Raw genomic sequence first — 19,144 nt, 5'->3', positions numbered from 1 at the left:
CTGGCGAGGGAGGAGGGAGGCTGGAGGTGGCATTGGTGAAACTGTGAGGCACAGCATGGACTTTTTTGGTGCCCTTGCCAGGCAACTCTATAGATTCTTGGGACTAGCCACAGTGCCAGGTTTGAATGTCATGACAAGCCACTGTGAGAGCAAGCCACCCTCAACAACCCAACAACAAGCCATGGGTTCTCAGGGTGTCTTGTGTGTGGTTAACCAACCACAGTGAATAGGAAGTCACACGTCAGGGTAAAACACACTGACACTAAAAGGCTAGGGATGTGAGACCTCCCCGCTGCTCGCATCTCCTTCTGTTTGTTGAAGAAGCACTCAAGGGATCGACCATGAGCGATGATCACCCCGATGAATCAATCATGCCTTGGCCGATTTTTTTTTTACTTGTTGATTAATATGCACAAAACGGGGGATGTTCACATACAAAGCCTCAAATATGAGCACTTTTAAATCTCTGAAATGCGCACTCCTGGCTACATCTGTGCAACATTTGCATACAGTATTGCTCAATCATCAGTATTGCTCAATCAAGAAGAAAATGTGGAAGCCAATAGAAGAAGCCAATGTGGCTTCACAAAAAGCTTAGAGATGACCTGAAAACAAAAAAAGGACACATACAGGAAGTGGAAACAAGGTCAAGCAACAAAGGAAGAGTAGAGGCAGGCAGCACAGAGTTGCAGGGATGGTGTCAGGAAGGCTAAAGCTGAGAATGAGCTGAGGTTAGCGAGGGATGCTAAAAACAACGAAAAGGCTTTCTTCAGCTACATGCATAGTAAAAGGCAGAGGAAAGAAATGGTGGTTCAGCTATTAAATAAGGATGGCAAAACAATAACAGATGACAAAGAAAAGGCAGAGGTGCTCAATTCCTACTTTGGCTCAGTCTTCTCCCAAAAGAGGGTCTGTGACCCCCCTGACAAAGGCGAAGAACAAGCTGAAGGGGCAGGATTGCAGCTTGAGCTCGATAGGCATATGGTCAAGGAACACCTAATTACTTTGAATGAGTTCAAATCTCCAGGACCAGATGAACTGCACCCTAGAGTAATAAAGGAACTGGCAGAAGAACTCTCAGGACCACTGTCTATTCTCTTTGAGAAATCATGGAGGATGGGTGAAGTGCCAGGAGGAGGAGGGCTAATGTTGCCCCTATCTTCAAAAAGGGTAAAAAGGAGGAACCTGCGAACTACAGACCAGTCAGTTTGACATCCATGCCTAGGAAAATTCTGGAGCAGATGATAAAGCAATCCATCTGGAAGCACCTTGAAAAGAATGCAGTGATTACTCTAAGCCAACATGAATTTGTCAAAAACAAATCCTGCCAGATGAATCTGATCTTATTTTTTGATCAAGTAACCTCCCTTGTGGACCATGGGAATGCTGTAGACATATACCTCAACTTCAGCAAAGCTTTCGACAAAGTGCCCCATGATATCCTGGTGAGCAAACTAGCTCAAAGTGGGCTAGATGAAACAATGATCCGGTGGATCCACAGTTGGCTACAGAATCGGACTCAAAGAGTGCTTCTCAATGGGACCTTCTCAAACTGGGGAGAGGTAATGAGTGGGGTACCGCAGGGCTCAGTCCTGGGCCCAGTGCTCTTCCACATTTTTATTAAGGACTTGGAGGAGGAGGTGCAGGGAATGCTGATCAAATTTGCAGATGACACAAAGCTAAGATTTCAAACAGGACAATCCTGATGTTTTCAGCAGGGAGGGGAGGGCACTGAATTTCCCCACTTTTGGAGCTTTATCGTTGTAAACTACTGCCACAAATGCTTTATTGGGCTGCGCTATGGGTAAATTCAAACCTGGCTGAGCTGGAGTCAGTTCAACATGGATGTTCAACGAGAGCTCTAAATGTAAGTAGAAGCATCCTGAGGGCCATCATAAGAACTGAAAGTGAGGTTTTCTCCATTTTGGGCCTGATAATGAAAGCAGCGGCTCACCTCTGTATTAGATTGATTTTCCAGCTAACCTCAGCAATGCTTCAGTCTGCTTTTGAAGAGATGAATTACGTGGCAGGGTCATAGACAGGAAGAATGAGGGAGTATGTGACCCAGATTGTTTCTCATATGAATTTCTTTTATCAAAGGGTGATGACATGGCCAGATTGGTCATAAAGCAGAGGACAGCAGATATATCGTGGCAAGTGGACACAGCCAAGGTGGCTAATGGTAGGTCAAATGAATTATACGCTGGATTGCGAGCTACTAGGTGTGTACGGATTCCTCACCATCTGTTCCGTTGGGTTCCATTCCTCCCCCCCAGAATCCTCCAGAGTGGCTCCGCTTGGATTCCGGGGGGGGGGGGCTGGCTTGGGGGCCGCTTACCTTTCCTCCTGCCAGCCAGAGCCATTCGCCTCCTCCCTGTCCCTGCTGATTGCCATTTCTTTAAAAATAAAAAAATAAAAAATAGCGATCGGGAGGATGTGCCCATAGACTTAGACACAAATAGAGTCATGAATCTTGCATCTAAGTCTATGTGTCCATAGGCTTATATGCAAGATTCATGGCTCTATTTGCGTATAAGTCTATGGGTACATCCTGCTGATTGCTTTTTTTTTTTTTTTTGAAGACATGGTAATCGGCAGGGACAGGGAGGAGGCGAACAGCTCTGGCTGGGAAGAAGCAGCCGAGTGCCGTTCTACCTCCAGTCCTCCTGGAGCAGAGGTAAGTGGTCCCGATCCGCTGCAGATTCCTGAAGCTGGATTCCAAAGAATCCAGCCTCATTTGAATCTGCAGCGGATTTCTCTGACATCCCTACGAGCTACATTTAATCAGGCGGCACAGTATCTGGCAGACCCAAGTCCCTATTCATTACGGGCACTTATGACTAAACGTTGACTGAACTGTATTCCCTTGAGGAAAGTAGAGGGAATATTTCAAAGCTGGCTATGTCTGTTCAGTTGCGAGACAGTAGAAGATCGAATTCATTTTCTGCTAGAGTGTGCTAAATACGATGATTTGAGACTCAGATATATGTTTTGACTCCTAAAGAAAAAGAGGTTGGAAATCTCAAGGGATAAGGTGCTTATGTTATTAAATGGATTGGATTATTATGCTGCTTTTAGAATGGCATAATGTATGAATTCTGCTCTGCAAGGGCCACAAGGGGCTTTGAATTCAAACCCCGACATTTTGTTTAGTTCAATGTAAGACAAGACAAGATGCTTTGGCCTTAGGGTTTAATTGTCAGATGTTAAGGGTTGTTGTTTTTCTGGATGTAACCAATGACTGTATTTTAGTCAAATATGCTTTAGTTTCAAGGACTCGTTCACTGTTTTGCAAATGACTGCAACCATGTACTTTCCTCTTGTGCTGAGGTAGGTTGGAAGAAAGGACAGCCACACACTGCAAAAGACCAACATGCTGAAGGTGATGAACTTGGCTTCGTTAAAACTGTCAGGCAACTTCCTGGCCAGGAAGGCCACGGTGAAGCTGACAGCGGCCAAGAGGCCCATGTAGCCCAAGACACAATGGAACGTGAAGACTGACCCTTCATTACACAACAGGACAATTTCTTCAGTCATAGAGTATGTGTCCAAATCTGGGAATGGGGGAAATGATGCCAGCCACAGAGCAAAGATCCCTGCTTGAATACTGGAGCATGAGACGACAATAGAATATGTCAGCCTTTTCCCTACCCATTTCCTCATCTGGGATCCTGGTTTGGTAGCCACGAATGCCAGAACCACAGATACAGTTTTGGCCTAGATGGTTGAGAGCGATACAGAGAAAATGATGCCACAAGCCATTTGTCGAAGAAGGCAGGTCACCTGATGAGGCTTTCCGATGAACAGGAAGGAAGAGAGGAAACACAAGAGGAGGGAGATGAGGAGAATGTAGGTCAGGCTTCAGTTGTTTGCTTTGGCTATGGCAGTGTCCCAGTACCTAATGAAGATGCCAAGCAGCAGAGCTGTGATCAGAGACAATAAAAGTACTGAAGAAACTGAAACGATGGACAATGTTTCTTCAAAAGCTAGGAAGATTGGAATGTTAGGAATGCATTCGTTCTGGAATGTGTTTGGATAGTGCCCATCTGGACAAGTGACACAAGTTTCCACATCTGAGAAACAAACGTAGTATAATGTATGAAAAATGAAAAGAAATATATTCTCAAGATTCAGACAGCTGTACCAGAACTTCAGCTAACACCCAGTATTTTATGTTTTACAATGAGAGGATGCAAAATCCTCTATAAAACATGCTTCATAATGAATGGATAGATAATGGCATTTCTTCCATGAATCACATGTGTCTTTGTTGTCATCTTGGATCCTTTCCTATTTCTGTGAATCAGAGCTATTATGGAGTTAAATGAGAGATCATCCTAGCAGTAGTCTAAAACTCTGGGGGCCAACAATGGTTATTTTTCTGACTCACTCCAGCTCAGTTTATTAGTGGTATTTTAGCACTCTCTTTTTTGTAAGTGAAGCTGGCATTTCATACAAAACATTTCACTTTAAAAACAAAAACAAAAAAACCCTGTTTCTAGGTTTTTAAAAAATCTACAATTACGTAATCTAGCTGTGCTATCACGGGAATTTTGTTTTGTTTTGTAGTGGTCTGCCACACGTATCACATGTATCACATGATGCAAAGGTGCAGATGCATTTATTCAAATGGTTATTTTGATGCCCTTTCAACCTTTCCTCAAGCAACTTCATTCTTAGAGGGATGATGACTTCTTTCTAGGGATGGCGGAGATTTCCGCCATGGACTCCAATGAGGCCGGATTTTAAAGAATCTGCCCCCCCCCCGGAGACTGTGGCGGAATGGAATACTTACCTCTGCCTCCCCATGGAATTCTCTTCGGCTGGATCCTCTGGCTCTGGATTGCCAGCGATACGGCCGCCATGCCATATTGCTGGCTGAAGGAGACTGACTGCAGATGCAAATGGTGTCCAGGACGCCATTTGCAGCTGTAAATGCCTTAGTTTTAGGTAAATGCAGGAGTAAATGGCTGCATTTAGCTTAAACTAAGACCTTTACAGCCACAAATGGCATCCTGGACACCATTTGAGGCCGTGCTTTTCATTCACACAATAGCCTATGCAAATATTTGCGTAGCCTATCACGTAAAACAGAAATCAAAATATGATGAGAATCTTGAGGCCTCTTTGAAGGAGAAGGGAGGCTTCCTCAGACCTCCTTCTTCAAAGCCAAGAGGCTTGAGGGGAAAGCGACAGGACCACCATGTGAGGCATGCCTAACTCACTTACACGAGGATGCCATAACTGTGCATGGGGGTGAAGTCAGCATGGGGGTGAAGTCAGCATAACTGTGCATGGGGTGAAGTCAGCTGTGAGGGGACAATGCTATGGGTTAGACTAGGCATAGGCCGGTAGCTGGGGAGCTTGCTCAGGAGAGGCAGAATGAGAAGGACAAAGCTTCACTACTGTCGAATGATAGACCATTCCCATTGGAGTGAGGGAGTTTCTTACATTTACCTTCATAATGTTGCCAATCTCCAGAAAAACTGCTGCTCATTTGAAACTATAAACTTCATTTGGGGTACAGGTGTGAACACTATCTTTAAGCTCTTCTTCACAATATTCAGGAACGTTAGCAGTCTTAATGGTATTAATGTTAATTCTATGTCTTCCTGCTCGCACAGGACCAGCAATTACTACTCTAGAGTCCTCTGGGAACTTGACTTTTATTAACGCTAAAATGTGTTACCTATGTTTCTGAAACTGTTTCCCTCAAGGTGGAGAAGAGAACATGTCAATGAAATCACATCTTTAAAGGTGATCTATAAACAAAGAGTGTAACTCATAATCCATAACATGTTAAAACTCTCAGAAATGTAATTGACTACAAAACATGGAGAAAGGTTGCTTGCAAATAAAATGCACCATCGATATCATATGTCCTACCATTCTGGTTTGAGAACATCCTGTCTGGACATGGAGCACAATCATAGCAGCAAAATTTCTCCCCCTCTTTCTTTTTCTTGCTGTAACCAGGAGGGCAGTTGTCAGTACACTGAGAAAGAGGTGGCACCTATTCGAAGAGCTTAGTATTAAGACAGGGCTGAGGAATTCATTTCACATCAGAGAATGCACCAGTAAACAGGAAGGCCAATGATCCTGAACAGATGGCACTTAAAGTAGGAGGAGTACCTAAACCCTAAGTACCTAAGTACCTATGAATGCTAGAAGATTAGAATTTCCATTCCTAGTCCAATCAGTGATACAACTGGCTGAGCATTCCATTTAACACCATTAACTAGATACTTGTCTCAGAATTCACATGAAAATAATGATGGGCAGCACTATCTTTTCTTTTTTTCCACTCCTTCTTTTTCTTACTGTGACCAGGATTGCAGTAGACATTAGGCAGAGAAAGAGCTGGCACCTGTCCAAAATTATTGCAAGAGCACAGTATGAAGGAAATGTTTAGAACCCATCACACATTCACATCTTTACCAGTAAACACAAAGGCCATTGACATGGAATGTTAGATGTCTAAGTGCCCAGGTGGTAAATTCAGTTGGAGGAATAGCCATTGTACAAAGCATCTAGAAGAACTGAATTTGTGTTCTTAGGCTGTCTCAGATTTCACATGAACATAACATTGATGGGCAACGTAATCTCTCCTGTGTTAGCCACTAGACCATCTTAGTGAGGACTTGTCCTGTCTAGATATTGCATTTTTGTTATCCTGCCTTTTTTCAGCTGGAATACCCACTGTCCGTGTATCAATGTGCTCCTTCAAAAAAGGCATTTATCCCCTTTCCCAATACCACATTCCAGTGAATTTCAAAGTAATTGTGCAGTGTATGAAGAAATGCACTTGATTCCCCACCTGGGTCAGTTCTCTGTGCCACTTGATTCTGTCCTCATGAATGGTGACCCCTTTACCTGGAGGAGCGTGAGGATCCAGCCTTCCCACTTTGACCCTGACAGAGGACTTATTTGGGAAGGTGACAAACTTTGTAATATCAAATCTCCCCTCAAATTCTCCACATTCATTAAATATAATTTCATCTCCAGCATTGTTGTTGAATGAGATCGTCTGAATCAGTGAGTGGAGCTAGGTGGGGACAGGAGGAGAGAATCAAATGGTCTATAAAGTCCTGTAATATTTTCATTCAGGTTGTTCAAATAGCCTTCCATGAAAGGAGAATATTCCCCTTTCGGAAGCATACATAGGTAAAGAGTGACAAATAATAAATCCCTTTAATTCAGCAGGTGAAGATGAGAACTTTGGAAAATATGTATATGTGCCAGGAAAAATGGGAAGATACGCAGTACTTCTGTGTTTTGTGTTCTGTACAGATTTAAGGTCACCCTGTTGCTTTAGGACAGCCATAGCCATGTTGGTGCCCTTTAGGTTTTTTGGACTTCAGCTCCCATCAGCCCATGGTAACAAGGCCAATGGTCAGGAAAATTGTAGACAAAATTTTCTGGAGGACACCAGGTTGGGGAAGGCTGTGTAATGAACCTAGTCTGCAGCATCTTTTCATGTTTGCAAACAAGTTTAGGGAAATGCCTAAAGCGTTTCCTTTTTGTAGGATAGATTTTAGGGAAATCTGATCTGAAAGAAAAGCTATTGAGAGCTGATTTAGGGACGGCAGAGAATTCTACTGCAGACTCAAATGAGGTTGGATTCCAAAGAATGGCACCACTTACCTTCAGCTCTGGAGGATTTTGTGTGGAGCGGCTGTCCGGCTCCCTATACAAAGCGATATGCTAATGGCAGTTGCCATTAGCCTATTGTGGGAAAAAGTGCAGATGCAAATGGCATATTGTACAGCACTTGCATCTGTAAAGCACTGATTTTGACCTAAATACAGCCCTAAATGGCTGCAATGAGGTCAAAGCCAGGGCTTTATGGCCACAAGTGGCATCCAATCCTCTATTTACGTCTGTATTTTTTCCTGCGATAGGTTAATGGCGGCCTGAAAGGTTAATGGCAGCCACCATTAGCGTATTGCCTTGTATTCAGAGATGGAGAGCTGCTCCGTGAACTGCCCCGGATGCAGAGCAGCTCTGGAGGATTTGCATTGCATGACAATGGAAGGAGAAGCTAACGGAGGAGTACTGGTTTGTTTAAAAGGAATCGGCTTTGCTGCTTTGCTCCACAGCAGATTCTCCTGACCAGTCAAAATCGCTTTTCAGGATATACTTCCTGGTGGGGCTTGGATAACAGTCAGTTATCTGACTGGCAGGGGCTGCTCAGCTACTAAGAGAGGCTTCCCCCATCTCCCCGCCTTTCTACTTTGTCCTGACAATCCAGATGCACCTGCATTTCAGGACCGAACCTCATTGAGCACAATTGGACTTACTTCTGAGCAGACACACATATTCTTGTGCTGGGAGGCGGGGGGGGGGGATAATGCAAAGATGGAAACCCAGCCCCATTTTAACCCACAGGACTTCATTGACCACAATGGGAGTTACTTCTGAGGTGATAAAAATGGGTTTGTTGTGGGAAAGAGATGGAAATCTGCCTCCATTTTAATGCACAGGATGTCTATAAGGAAGCTGTGAAATAGTTACTTCCTAAGGCAATGGATTGGAGCCCTGAGAACGCACTTAACCGCACTTAAGGAATTGGGCTTTACAATGTGCCATGTCAGTTGAGGGGATTCTCTGTAACTTCTGTGGTCATTAAGATGGCAAAACTCATTCAGCACAATGGGAGGAAACACCCCTTGACTGGGGTCATGGTGAAAGGCACAGCCCTGGGTAGGGCTAGCATGCCTGAGCTAAATGTGGGGGTTCGGGCATACAACAACTATACCCGGGAGAACCCGACTTAAGGAAAAGAATCAGACTTCAAGCAGTCCCAGGAAATCCAGTTGTTCCCTGATAGGCTCCAGGGTGGCTGCTGGATGGCTACAACGTCATCTAACCCTAACGACCTCAACACACAGCTGGCTTGGAGTGAATCACTGGTGGAAACACCCTCCATGGTACGTGGTGGTTACTGCTAACCACTGCGAGTGCTGTTGCCACACGTGCAGCTAACCACATTCTGCAACGTGGTTAGACTAATCATTCTCTAACCACCCTCCCAACCGCAGGAGCCCGCAGTCCTCCAGATAGGCAGCCAGGCATCCCAGCTGCCTTTGGGCTGCAAGTGGCCATTTCAGCACTCGGCTCTGGCAGAGGATCCCCCCTCACAATCGGAAGGAATGCTGCTCATGGGAGATGGAGCATGCCCATCATGGTAGTGGCCCAAGGCATAGGCAGGTGCGAGCTGCAGCTTGAGGGGCACTTTTCTGCTCATGCAGATGGCGATTGGCAGATGTATCATGTGTTGGTAGGCAGATCTCAACCATAGAGATCTGCCACTCAGGCTTGAAGGGCCACTCCTTCTTTGGCCTCTGTTGCCACAGAGCTCTATGGTAGTTGCAAATTAAACACAGAGGGTGTTCAGATGTCTCTCTTAGCCACAAGTGGTTAGTGAGTGTGGTTAGTTTGTGGTTAATAAACCACCTTGGTTGGGTCTGACCTCTGTTCAGACGTCACACTAAGCCACCATGGTTAGATGAAAACTCCCAATGATAATGGTTTAGTGTGATATCTGAACTGGGTCAATAACTTCAAAATTTGTATCCATGATCTCTCCAATGAGGCCTACAATTGTGCAATAGCGATCTGATAAATATGGCGTAGGCAACAAGTTAAAAAGTGCTGAAAACTAACACATTCGTTATGTTTACTCCGATATATACAGCTTGGCACATGATATATTTCTTTCAAAGTTTGGTGAAAACTACTGGTGCCTGGTATTCAAGCTTGTTGAAGAGCTGTGTCTTTCATTGGTATGGTGAAGTTCTGAGAAGTGGGCCAAACTGATTGAGGTTTCTTTGCCCCATGAAAGCCTCCAGCAGTAACTACTGGGAAAGTTCTGTTGGAAATGATCAGTTTCACTCTGAAACTAGAATACTGCAAGCACACCAAACATTTGAGAGGAATTCTGTTAGACAGGCTTCTCCTACAAGGCCTATTCCCTTTCATTATGGAATGTGACATCACAAGGGTACACTACATGCTACTACATGGACCAGAAACCTAGCAGGGGAGTTAGGCAGACTTTAATCCTCCCATCCTCGTGGTCCTTCACCTCTCCGAAAAGGTATTTGGTGGTACTGTAAATAGCAGGCAAAGGGTTAAAGCCCCCACCCCCACCTTAGTGACCTGATACAGATTAGGTTCCAGTGCTTTCTTTTGAGGAAACAAAGGGGGGAAAGCTGCATCTTGAAATTAACATGTGAGCTGACCCTTGGGGTGTTTGGGGGATGGAATTCACAGACATAAAGACCAGGGCCTCACACCACCTTTCTCAAAGCTGAAATGCAGCACAAGGTCCCCAATCCCAGCTTTTCCTTTCTGGGGATGTCAGAGAATTCCGCCACGGATCTCGGTGAGGCCGAATGCCAGTGCATTCGGCTCCCCAAAATCCGTGGTGGAACGAAGCCCCCCGCCCCCCCCTGCTGTAAGTGGACACCTACCTGCTGCCATTCATGCTGCTTTGCAAATGGTGGCCGCATCCACGGCCACCATTCGCTTCTTCATTATAGCCGTGATAGGCTACGTAAATACTTATGTAGCCTATCATGGCTAACGCAGGGATGCCATTTGCATTCCCGCAGAAGCCGTGATAGGCTGCGTAAGTATTTATGTAGCCTACCACGGCAAAATACAGGGATGCAAATGGCGGCTGCTATGGCAGCCGCCATTTGCGTCCCTGCGCAGGCTGCCCAGTGGCCGGATGTCCGGCTGTGGGTGGCCCCAGCCGGCGGCTCCACAGAATCGCTGTGATGTGGAGGTGGCCAGAGAGAATTTTGGGGGGAGGGACAGAGCGCCTCCCCCCCACTGCGAATGTCACCCTTCGAAAAGGTAAGTGACTTGCGTACATCCCTATGCCTTTCCATGTGTGTGTGGGGAAAACCATAGGGATTCATGGGCTGATACTTTTTCCTGAAGTCAGAAAGAGGGAGGCCCAGATCCTTCCGTATGTTAACATGTGTTCATCAATTCGTTCAAATGTATGTTTCATTCAAGCCAGGCTGAGGTGTAGACATCATTTGTAGTATTGATTTAGTAGGACTGTCATATCAACGTAGACAGATACCCACTACATCAGAGGGAGCACTTCTGAGAGGACCACGTGCTCCAGAGGAGCCTCAGGAACATCTGTACTATTTGTTTGTTTATTAAATATCTATACTACCCAATAGCCGAAGGACTCTGGATGGTTTACAACAGTTGAAACCACAAAATACATCTTAAAATACAATATAAAAGGTAAAAATGTGGAACCACAGCATAAAAGTCACCCCCCACCCCAGGAAAAATTAGCAGGAATGCAGAGATTAAAAATACAACAGCAGTTTTAACACACGAGACTAAAAGACTGGGGAAATTATCACTGGGAAATTAACAGACTAAAATTAACACTGGGAAAATTAACAGACAAGAAGACTGGAAACATTAAATTTAACACAATGGACTAAAACAATGGGCAAATTTCCTGATGCTGCAAAGAGGACAGCTTAGGTGTCCTTCTGGGAAACTCATTCCACAACCAGGGTGCCACAGCACAAATGTGGTCTTCTTGATAACCACCTGCCTCACTCGCTTTAGAGATGGCTCTCAGAGAAGACCATCGAAGAAGATCTTAGGGTCTGGGCAGGTACATATGCGAGGAGATGATCCTTCAGATAATCTGGCTCCAAGCCAATTAGCGCCTTGAATGTTAATAGCAGTACTTTGAATCAGGCCTGGAAGTGGACTGGCAGCCAGTGCAGATGGAAAAGGGCTGGAGTAATAGGATCACGTTGGCCGGACCTCATTAACAGTCTCGCTGCCCAGTTTTGGACCAAATGAAGTTTCCGGACCATTTTTGAAATGGTTAATTCCAAATTAACAGACGAATAGACTGTGGCAATTAAATTTAACACAATGGATTATATGAGTTGGAAAATTCTTTTCTCTTGCCTTATATTCTGAGTCCTAGAGATTGCAATGGGGAAACCACATTGTATGGATCTGTGACAGTGTTATAGTTCTTAGCTTTTGACTGTTCTGGATTCACATAGAGCCTATGGCTCACTGACTGGGGTTGTACTGTGTCAGAATAACACACTGTGTGCTTGAAGGATTGGGCCCATGACAGTAACCTTTATGTGCTTGTAAAATGGAAAGTCTGTTTTTTTTTTTTTTGCGTAAGCAACAGAAATGGGCACATTCCTTCAACATATCTTAAATCAAGTAGAGATAGAAGGAAACTTTGGACACAAGCTATTCTAACTCAGAGAAAGAAAGGGATTTAATGGCAGGGCAAACAGGAACAAGTAGAAAAGGTGAATAAGGGGTGTCAAACTTTGATGGAAAGTTTAGGAAGACCTGCATCTACAAATGAGGAGTTCTAACCAGCAGCTAAAAGAAACAGAATGGATGTGAATTTCTCTTTGCTATGGACGTCTTCCAGCCAAGTCTGGGGCAGACAGGAAGACAATTTTCTGCATTGGCATTTTCCTATCCTTGACCTCTTGTGGTCGTTTTCATGTTCAAAATATGATGGTGTGTATTTTGTCTCTTATGCCTCATCCTCACCTTACCTCTCTGTAGAACCACGTCCCCCAGATTTTACACATACAAGCATACACAGCAATGCACATTTGGTCAATGATGTCTCCATATATTCAGTCCTATCACCCCTGGCACAGTCTTTCTCTACACATATGAAACACAGAGTGTTAGCTTGAGATTTAGTCAAAGCAAACCCACTGAAATGAATGAGTCTACTTCAGGTGTGACTGAATCTGGATCAAACCTACAAGGTTTGGAACATTCCACTTCTTATACAAAGATTTGTATACCAATATGGTATTCCAACTGCAACTCCACATATTTTAGCTCCCTTTCCTTCCCCCTCCCTCTGTACCACTCCATCCTGACAAATCATCAAATTGCTACCAGAAAGAGAGGAGAGGAGAACATTACAGGGCAGTTTGAGGGAATCAGCATGGGCTGATCCTACCTGTGGAACCTTGTAAGGACCTAAGATGTCTGCCATTCATGAGGAGGTATCAGAGCTAAGTCCACCGATGTTTCCTATGACATTTTTCTGAAAGCCACATTTATAGTTGGGGAGAAACTGAAGGGAGTTAAAGAGAAAGTCCGAAGTAGTGCGATAGGTCATCCTTGAATCATTGTAGCTGTCATTGATATGGAACCCGAGAGTGACGTTGGGCAAGATGTTGGGATTGTCATTGATCTCGTCAATGGCAAACACTAAAGCCAGGATGTGCTGGTAGAAATTTGGCACCACCCTGCAAAAAAAGTGACATCCTGTTTCATGGGAGAGTGTACAAACTCATTTTATCTTAGAACAGGTCCATTCGAGATCTGAAAGATTCAGCTGTTGATTTATAAGGAGAGAGCATAAACACTAACAGCAAATACAGTATTAAACTAAGTCCCTTTGGAAAGAAGGACAACGTGGTGACATTTTGCTGGATTGTGCTTTTGAACTGGTAAATCTTAATATTAGGCATGTCCTGGTCAATGTTCAGGTCAGATCATGTTTTTCCATCTCAGATCTCATTTTTTTAATGGAGATATCTATGTGGAATAGATCAAACATTTCTTGAATTTCACTGTTTTCACTTTCAAAATTTTATCGATATTGTTCTCTGTTATATATTTTCATTTACTAACATCCACGGTGCCACAACATTATGCCCCAGTTTTTTTTTTTACCATTGCCACTTTCTTTTTTTCTTTTTTGAATATATTTTTATTTATTTTATCTTTATAAACACTACCAAAATTACCAACAACCTACTCAGTACTTCAATTCTCATCCAAATAATATTTTAGTTAGGACACCATAATAACAGAAAGAGAAGAAATAAAGGGAAGAAGAAAAAAGAAAAATAAACTCCAACATCTCCCAACCTCCAATGGTAAAAAATTATATCTATTATACAATCTTACAATTTAGTAAAACAATCTTTTATATCAACGCAACAGTTCTACACTTCATTCCCCAAAGCCTGAATATAAGTAATCATCATCATCAAAAAGTGAGAGTATAGTATTGTATAATAATAAAACCTAAGATAAATCTTCAACAGTCAATAATATTTTTATACTAGATATTTTGTCTATTTTAAAATATAAAATAGAAGATACAGAAAGAGAAAGAGAAAGAAAATAATAATAAAAAAGCATACATAAAAATAAACAAATATATATAAAATCATTTCTTCTGAGTTAGCCTAGATCATGAAAGCTACACACAAGCAGTTAACAGTACTTATTTAGACATTCCATTTCATGGAATTTTGACAGAGTTCTCAGGCATTTTAACATTCAACCAAGCTTCCACCATTTCATGATTCGTAAACTTCATCTGGTTTTCAACACAATACAAAATGTAGCAGGATATTTTTAGTAATATTATAAGTTCATTTGTTTTGCCAGATTCTTTGCTTTCATAAATTGCCTTCTTTTATTCGCCACTTATTTGATGTAATCTGGGAACAGCATAATTTTATCCTGTTTCCAGGAAAGGCTTCCAGCTTGTTTTGCCAAATTCAGGATATAACATTTTGTGGAGACTTTTGCAAATTGAACTACAATTGTATAATCATTCCCTTTAGGATTTGGCACATGAAATTCCTGCTCAATATCAAGAGAATGATCAGAGGATATAGAAAGTATTTCATGCAAAAGTTTATCCACAAAAGTAGACAATTTCCCATCATTAGACAAGCTTTGAATCCCCACTATACGTACGTTGGCTCTCTTCGTATAGGCCTCCAATTGAGAGATTCTGTCAGATATATTTTTACAAATAACTTGTGTCATAATTACATTTCTTGCCACTCGGTCTTCAAGCTCATTAATTATGGACTCCATTTTTTTGTGTGACGCATTAATTAAATCCATGGATCTCTGAATATCAGTGATGAAATTTTGAATTAAGTCCAGCCTTTGAACTAGTCCTGAAAATTGCGAAGATAGGGTTTTCATCATCGTAAATAATTCTGCTAAATCTTCTGTTTTCAGCATCTTTGACACAGGAGTTGTGGGAGGTGTTGAAGCAAGCCCTTTTTGCCTCCTCGGTTCAGCCATAGTTTTCTCCAATAAATCTTACAGGTCCTCAGATGATCTAAAATATTGTTCAAAGTTCTTAAATCATCTCTCATGGGTTGCTGATTTTTCTTGCAGGATATATTGTTATGGAACACACCAGCCCTGTTTTCTCCTATAAAATAGGAGTCTCATTACAGCTTTTCGTGGTGGTACAGCCCTGGGGGAAACCCTGGCATCCAGCTCCTCCACTATCGCGTGGGGGTTACCTTACTCCAGGCAAAAATCCAGAGCTATTTGCCTTGCCCCCTTTTTCATTTCTAGGGGGGAGATGAAAAGGTTTTTCAACCTTTTAAAAAGCTGTTTGAGAAAGCTCCCACGGGAAGTCTGAGGAAGCTGCCAGGACTACAGCGGTCCCAAACCGGAAGTCACCATTGCCACTTGCTGAGTGATTCTGGAGCTGTATCTGCTTCACCCACTGTGAGATCTCTTTGCACCTTCAGCATCTAACTTTTCATAGCTTGAAAGAAATGAATCTAAGAAGGAATCTAAGAAGTCGGCCGATACAGATCTTGCAGTGATGTCTGTGTTATCAACCAAGAACATGTTGTGAATGGTAACTGCTAGGGTAATCATGACTCTCCTGTTTGGCATGTCAATTCTGTCTGACAACACAGTTTACGTCTCCCTCCAGCCCTGCAAGCATATAGAGGTCTGCCAGATCGAGGTAACACTTCATGGACATGACAAACTGGACAGTGTCCATGAAAGCGTATGCCAGAATAAATGTATTTAGGCTTAAGGTGCTACAAGAATCTTACGTTTCTGTTTTTGCTGCAGCAGACTATCCTGGCTACCTGTCTGGAAACCAGAGAAATGTGATTTCTGTGCTTCACAAGTGAAGTAATACAGCTGGACATCTATAGAGCTCCCCCATAAGATCATTAAGTCCAGCATGTACAACTCCCTAGCTCTGCCACTGTGAACATCAAACTTTTTAAAGTCCTGCAGACCTATCTTCACATTCCTTTGTTTCATTTAGGAATGGATGAAGGATATTCCAACTAGTCACATCACCCTATGGAAGAGGCAGCCTATCAAACACCACACCATCCTTGTATTTCTTTAAATGATCTAGTGCCATTATTTACCAAGATCATGAATACTTTATAGCCAGTCAAGAATCAATATCAAGAATCACTAAAATAACAGTAAATATCATTTTGGGGTGGGTGTGGGGGAAAAATTCCTTACAGGGGTAAGTTAATCTTCTCCTGAGAAGGATGTCTGATGAATAACACTTTGGGGGGTAAGTAATGGATATGAGATGCCATCCCATCAATGAGGAGGTCACCTGGCTGGTACCACTCATGTGGAATATCTGGAGGCTCATCTCCTCTGCCCTCAATAGCATGCACTTTCCACACCACATTTGGCAGTAGCAGCAGCAGCAGCCGCAGCCGCAGCCGCAGCACCATCGTCATGGCAAATTCTCCGGTACACGTCGGGTCTCCTGTGTCTCTCTCTACATCAACATCATTTCTGTCATCAGTCTGACTTAGGGATGTATGAAAGGCACTTACCTTTCACGGATTATATTGATGGTGGGGGGGGGAGGCACTCCATCCCTCCCCCCGGAATCCTGGATGGGGGGGAGGCGCTCCGTTCTCCCCCCCGCGGAATCCTGGCTGGCCGGCTGTGCTCCGCAGGGATTCTGTGGAGCCGCCGGCTGGCTCCGCCAGCAGCCGGACATCCGGCCGCTGGCTAGCAGGGACGCAAATGGTGGCAGCCATAGCCACCGCTGTTTGCGTCCCTGCAGTCAGCCGTGATAGGCTACGTAAATGTTTACGTAGCCTATCACGTCTGACTTAAAAAACAACAACGCACGTACGCAAATGGTGGCGGCCACGGCCGACACCATTTGTGTTCCTTATTTTGGCACGTCTTAGTCTACGTCAAGATTTACATAGACTAAGACGGCAAAAATAAGGGGAATGCAAATAGCATAGCGTCCGCTACACTATTTGTTTTCCCCTTATTTTTGCTGTCTTAGTCTACATAAATCTTGACATAGACTAACACGTGCCAAAATAAGGAACGCAAATGGCGGTGGCTGTGGCTGCCGCCATTTGCGTATGCACATTGTTTCTTTTTTTTTTAAAGTCAGCCATGATAGGCTACGTAAACATTTACATAGCCTATCACTTTTAAAAAAATAACTTAGCCGTGATAGGCTATGTAAATCTTTATGTAGCCTATCACTTTTTTTTTTTTTTAACTGGAAATGGTGGTGGCGGCAGCTGGTCAGAAGACCGGCGGCCGCTGCTGCCGCCGGAGCCGCTGCTGGAGCCACCGCTGGAGCCGCCGCTGGAGCCGCCACCAGAGCTGCCACTGGAGCTGCCGCTGCCGGGAAGATCCGCCCCAGGTAAGTCTCATCCCAGGGGGGGCAGGGGGGCAGACCATTCCGCCACCGATTTCAGGGGGCCGAATGCGCTGGCATTCGGCCTCCCCGAGATCTGTGGCGGAATTCTCTGACATCCCTAGTCTGACTTGAACAAGGTGTGTGGCAGCTGACTCTTGAACGCAACTTAGTGAGGAGACATGTGTCTTCTGTATCCTTAAGCTCAGCAGTGTAACAAAAGCAAGCCTTGAGTGCCGATTTAAAGTTACCATCAGAAAGTACTCAAATGACGGAGCCCTTGTTCTCTGTTCTCATGACACTTAGCAGTCAGTGGCCCTTTGTTAGACTTATCAATATTTCAGACTTGCCCGATGATTTTCTTTTTCTTAGAAAGCTCTTTGAGCAGGTAAATCAATTATAGCAATGTTGATAATTACAGGGGAGATAAACACATCTGCAATGTTTTTGGACTCCATGATGCAACATCCATAGCAGAGGTGCTGAAACAAACATTTTGTCTGATCTCCTTGCTCCGTTCTGCTGCCCCCTATGGCAAGGAAGGACTAGTAGGTAGAACAATGGGTATGGACAGGACCACAAAGGTCCTCTAGTCCAACCCATGCCAATGCAAGAAATCTCCTGTACATTGCTGCTGGTGGTGTGAAGTTCACATAAGTAGGTACATTTATGAGCCACAGCGACTCCTAGAATGGAGTCAATGAAGAGGTCAGCATGCTTGGAATAGAAAGGCCACTCCTACAACTGATGTTTTCCTCTCTTTGAATATGTGAAACAAAACAAATACAAACAGTAAACAAAAGGGTAGAGCCGTATCCTAATCGTGCACTAGAATATAAATTGATCAAAAAAACAAAACAGCAAACGATGCATTTATAGGAGACATGCTGGATGTTCAAAAATAAATAAATAAATAAATAAATATATTTTGTGCTAGTATAACTTTGAAATGATAGAGTTCCCAACACCCTCTGTCCCATCTAACATGGACCCTTTTGGTATCCCATGTTCTACGCTGCTCACTGGAATTTGGGTACTATGATAAACAGTATCCTAAAACCCAAGGGAAGTCATGTTGGCCATATGCAAAATTCTACAATCCATATTCATGTAATACCATATTAGGCCCACAAGAGATGATAAAAATGTGCCTGTTTGTGAGATCTTGAGATCTCAACATCTCTTCATGTGGCAAGATGTTAGGAAAATCAGGTGAGGGTTGAGGAGAAAGCTTGGCAAAAAAGCTAATGTATTGATGAAGTCATGGTGGCCCATGATCTCCAGCTTGAGATGGAATGGAGGTGGAAGGGTGTGCTTTTTCTCTCCCTTTCTCCCCACCCCACCAGCTTTTTGTTACATCTTGCCAGAAGAAGAGATATGGAAATCTTAAAGCTTGTTTTTTTGTTTTGGTCTTTTGGTTGCCACAACTGAGGCATTCCACAAACATGGAAAGAGGATGCTATCAATGTCAACTGGGATGCAGTGAGCCTAGGAAATACAGCTCCCAACTTAGACACAACACATATGCATTAATATTATTTTTATTGCTTATGTGTATTGCATTTCTATACTGCCTAATAGCCAAAGCAGTCTGGGTACTTTACAAAAGGTTAAAACCATTAAAAAGGAGAGGAGCTCCATCATGTAGTGCAGTGC

This window comes from Heloderma suspectum, chromosome 6 (genome assembly GCF_057233095.1).
Source record: "Heloderma suspectum isolate Gila_16-S chromosome 6, 16-S_ref, whole genome shotgun sequence".
NCBI classification, from domain to species: Eukaryota; Metazoa; Chordata; class Lepidosauria; order Squamata; family Helodermatidae; genus Heloderma; species Heloderma suspectum.
This window is presented reverse-complemented; position numbering follows the sequence as displayed.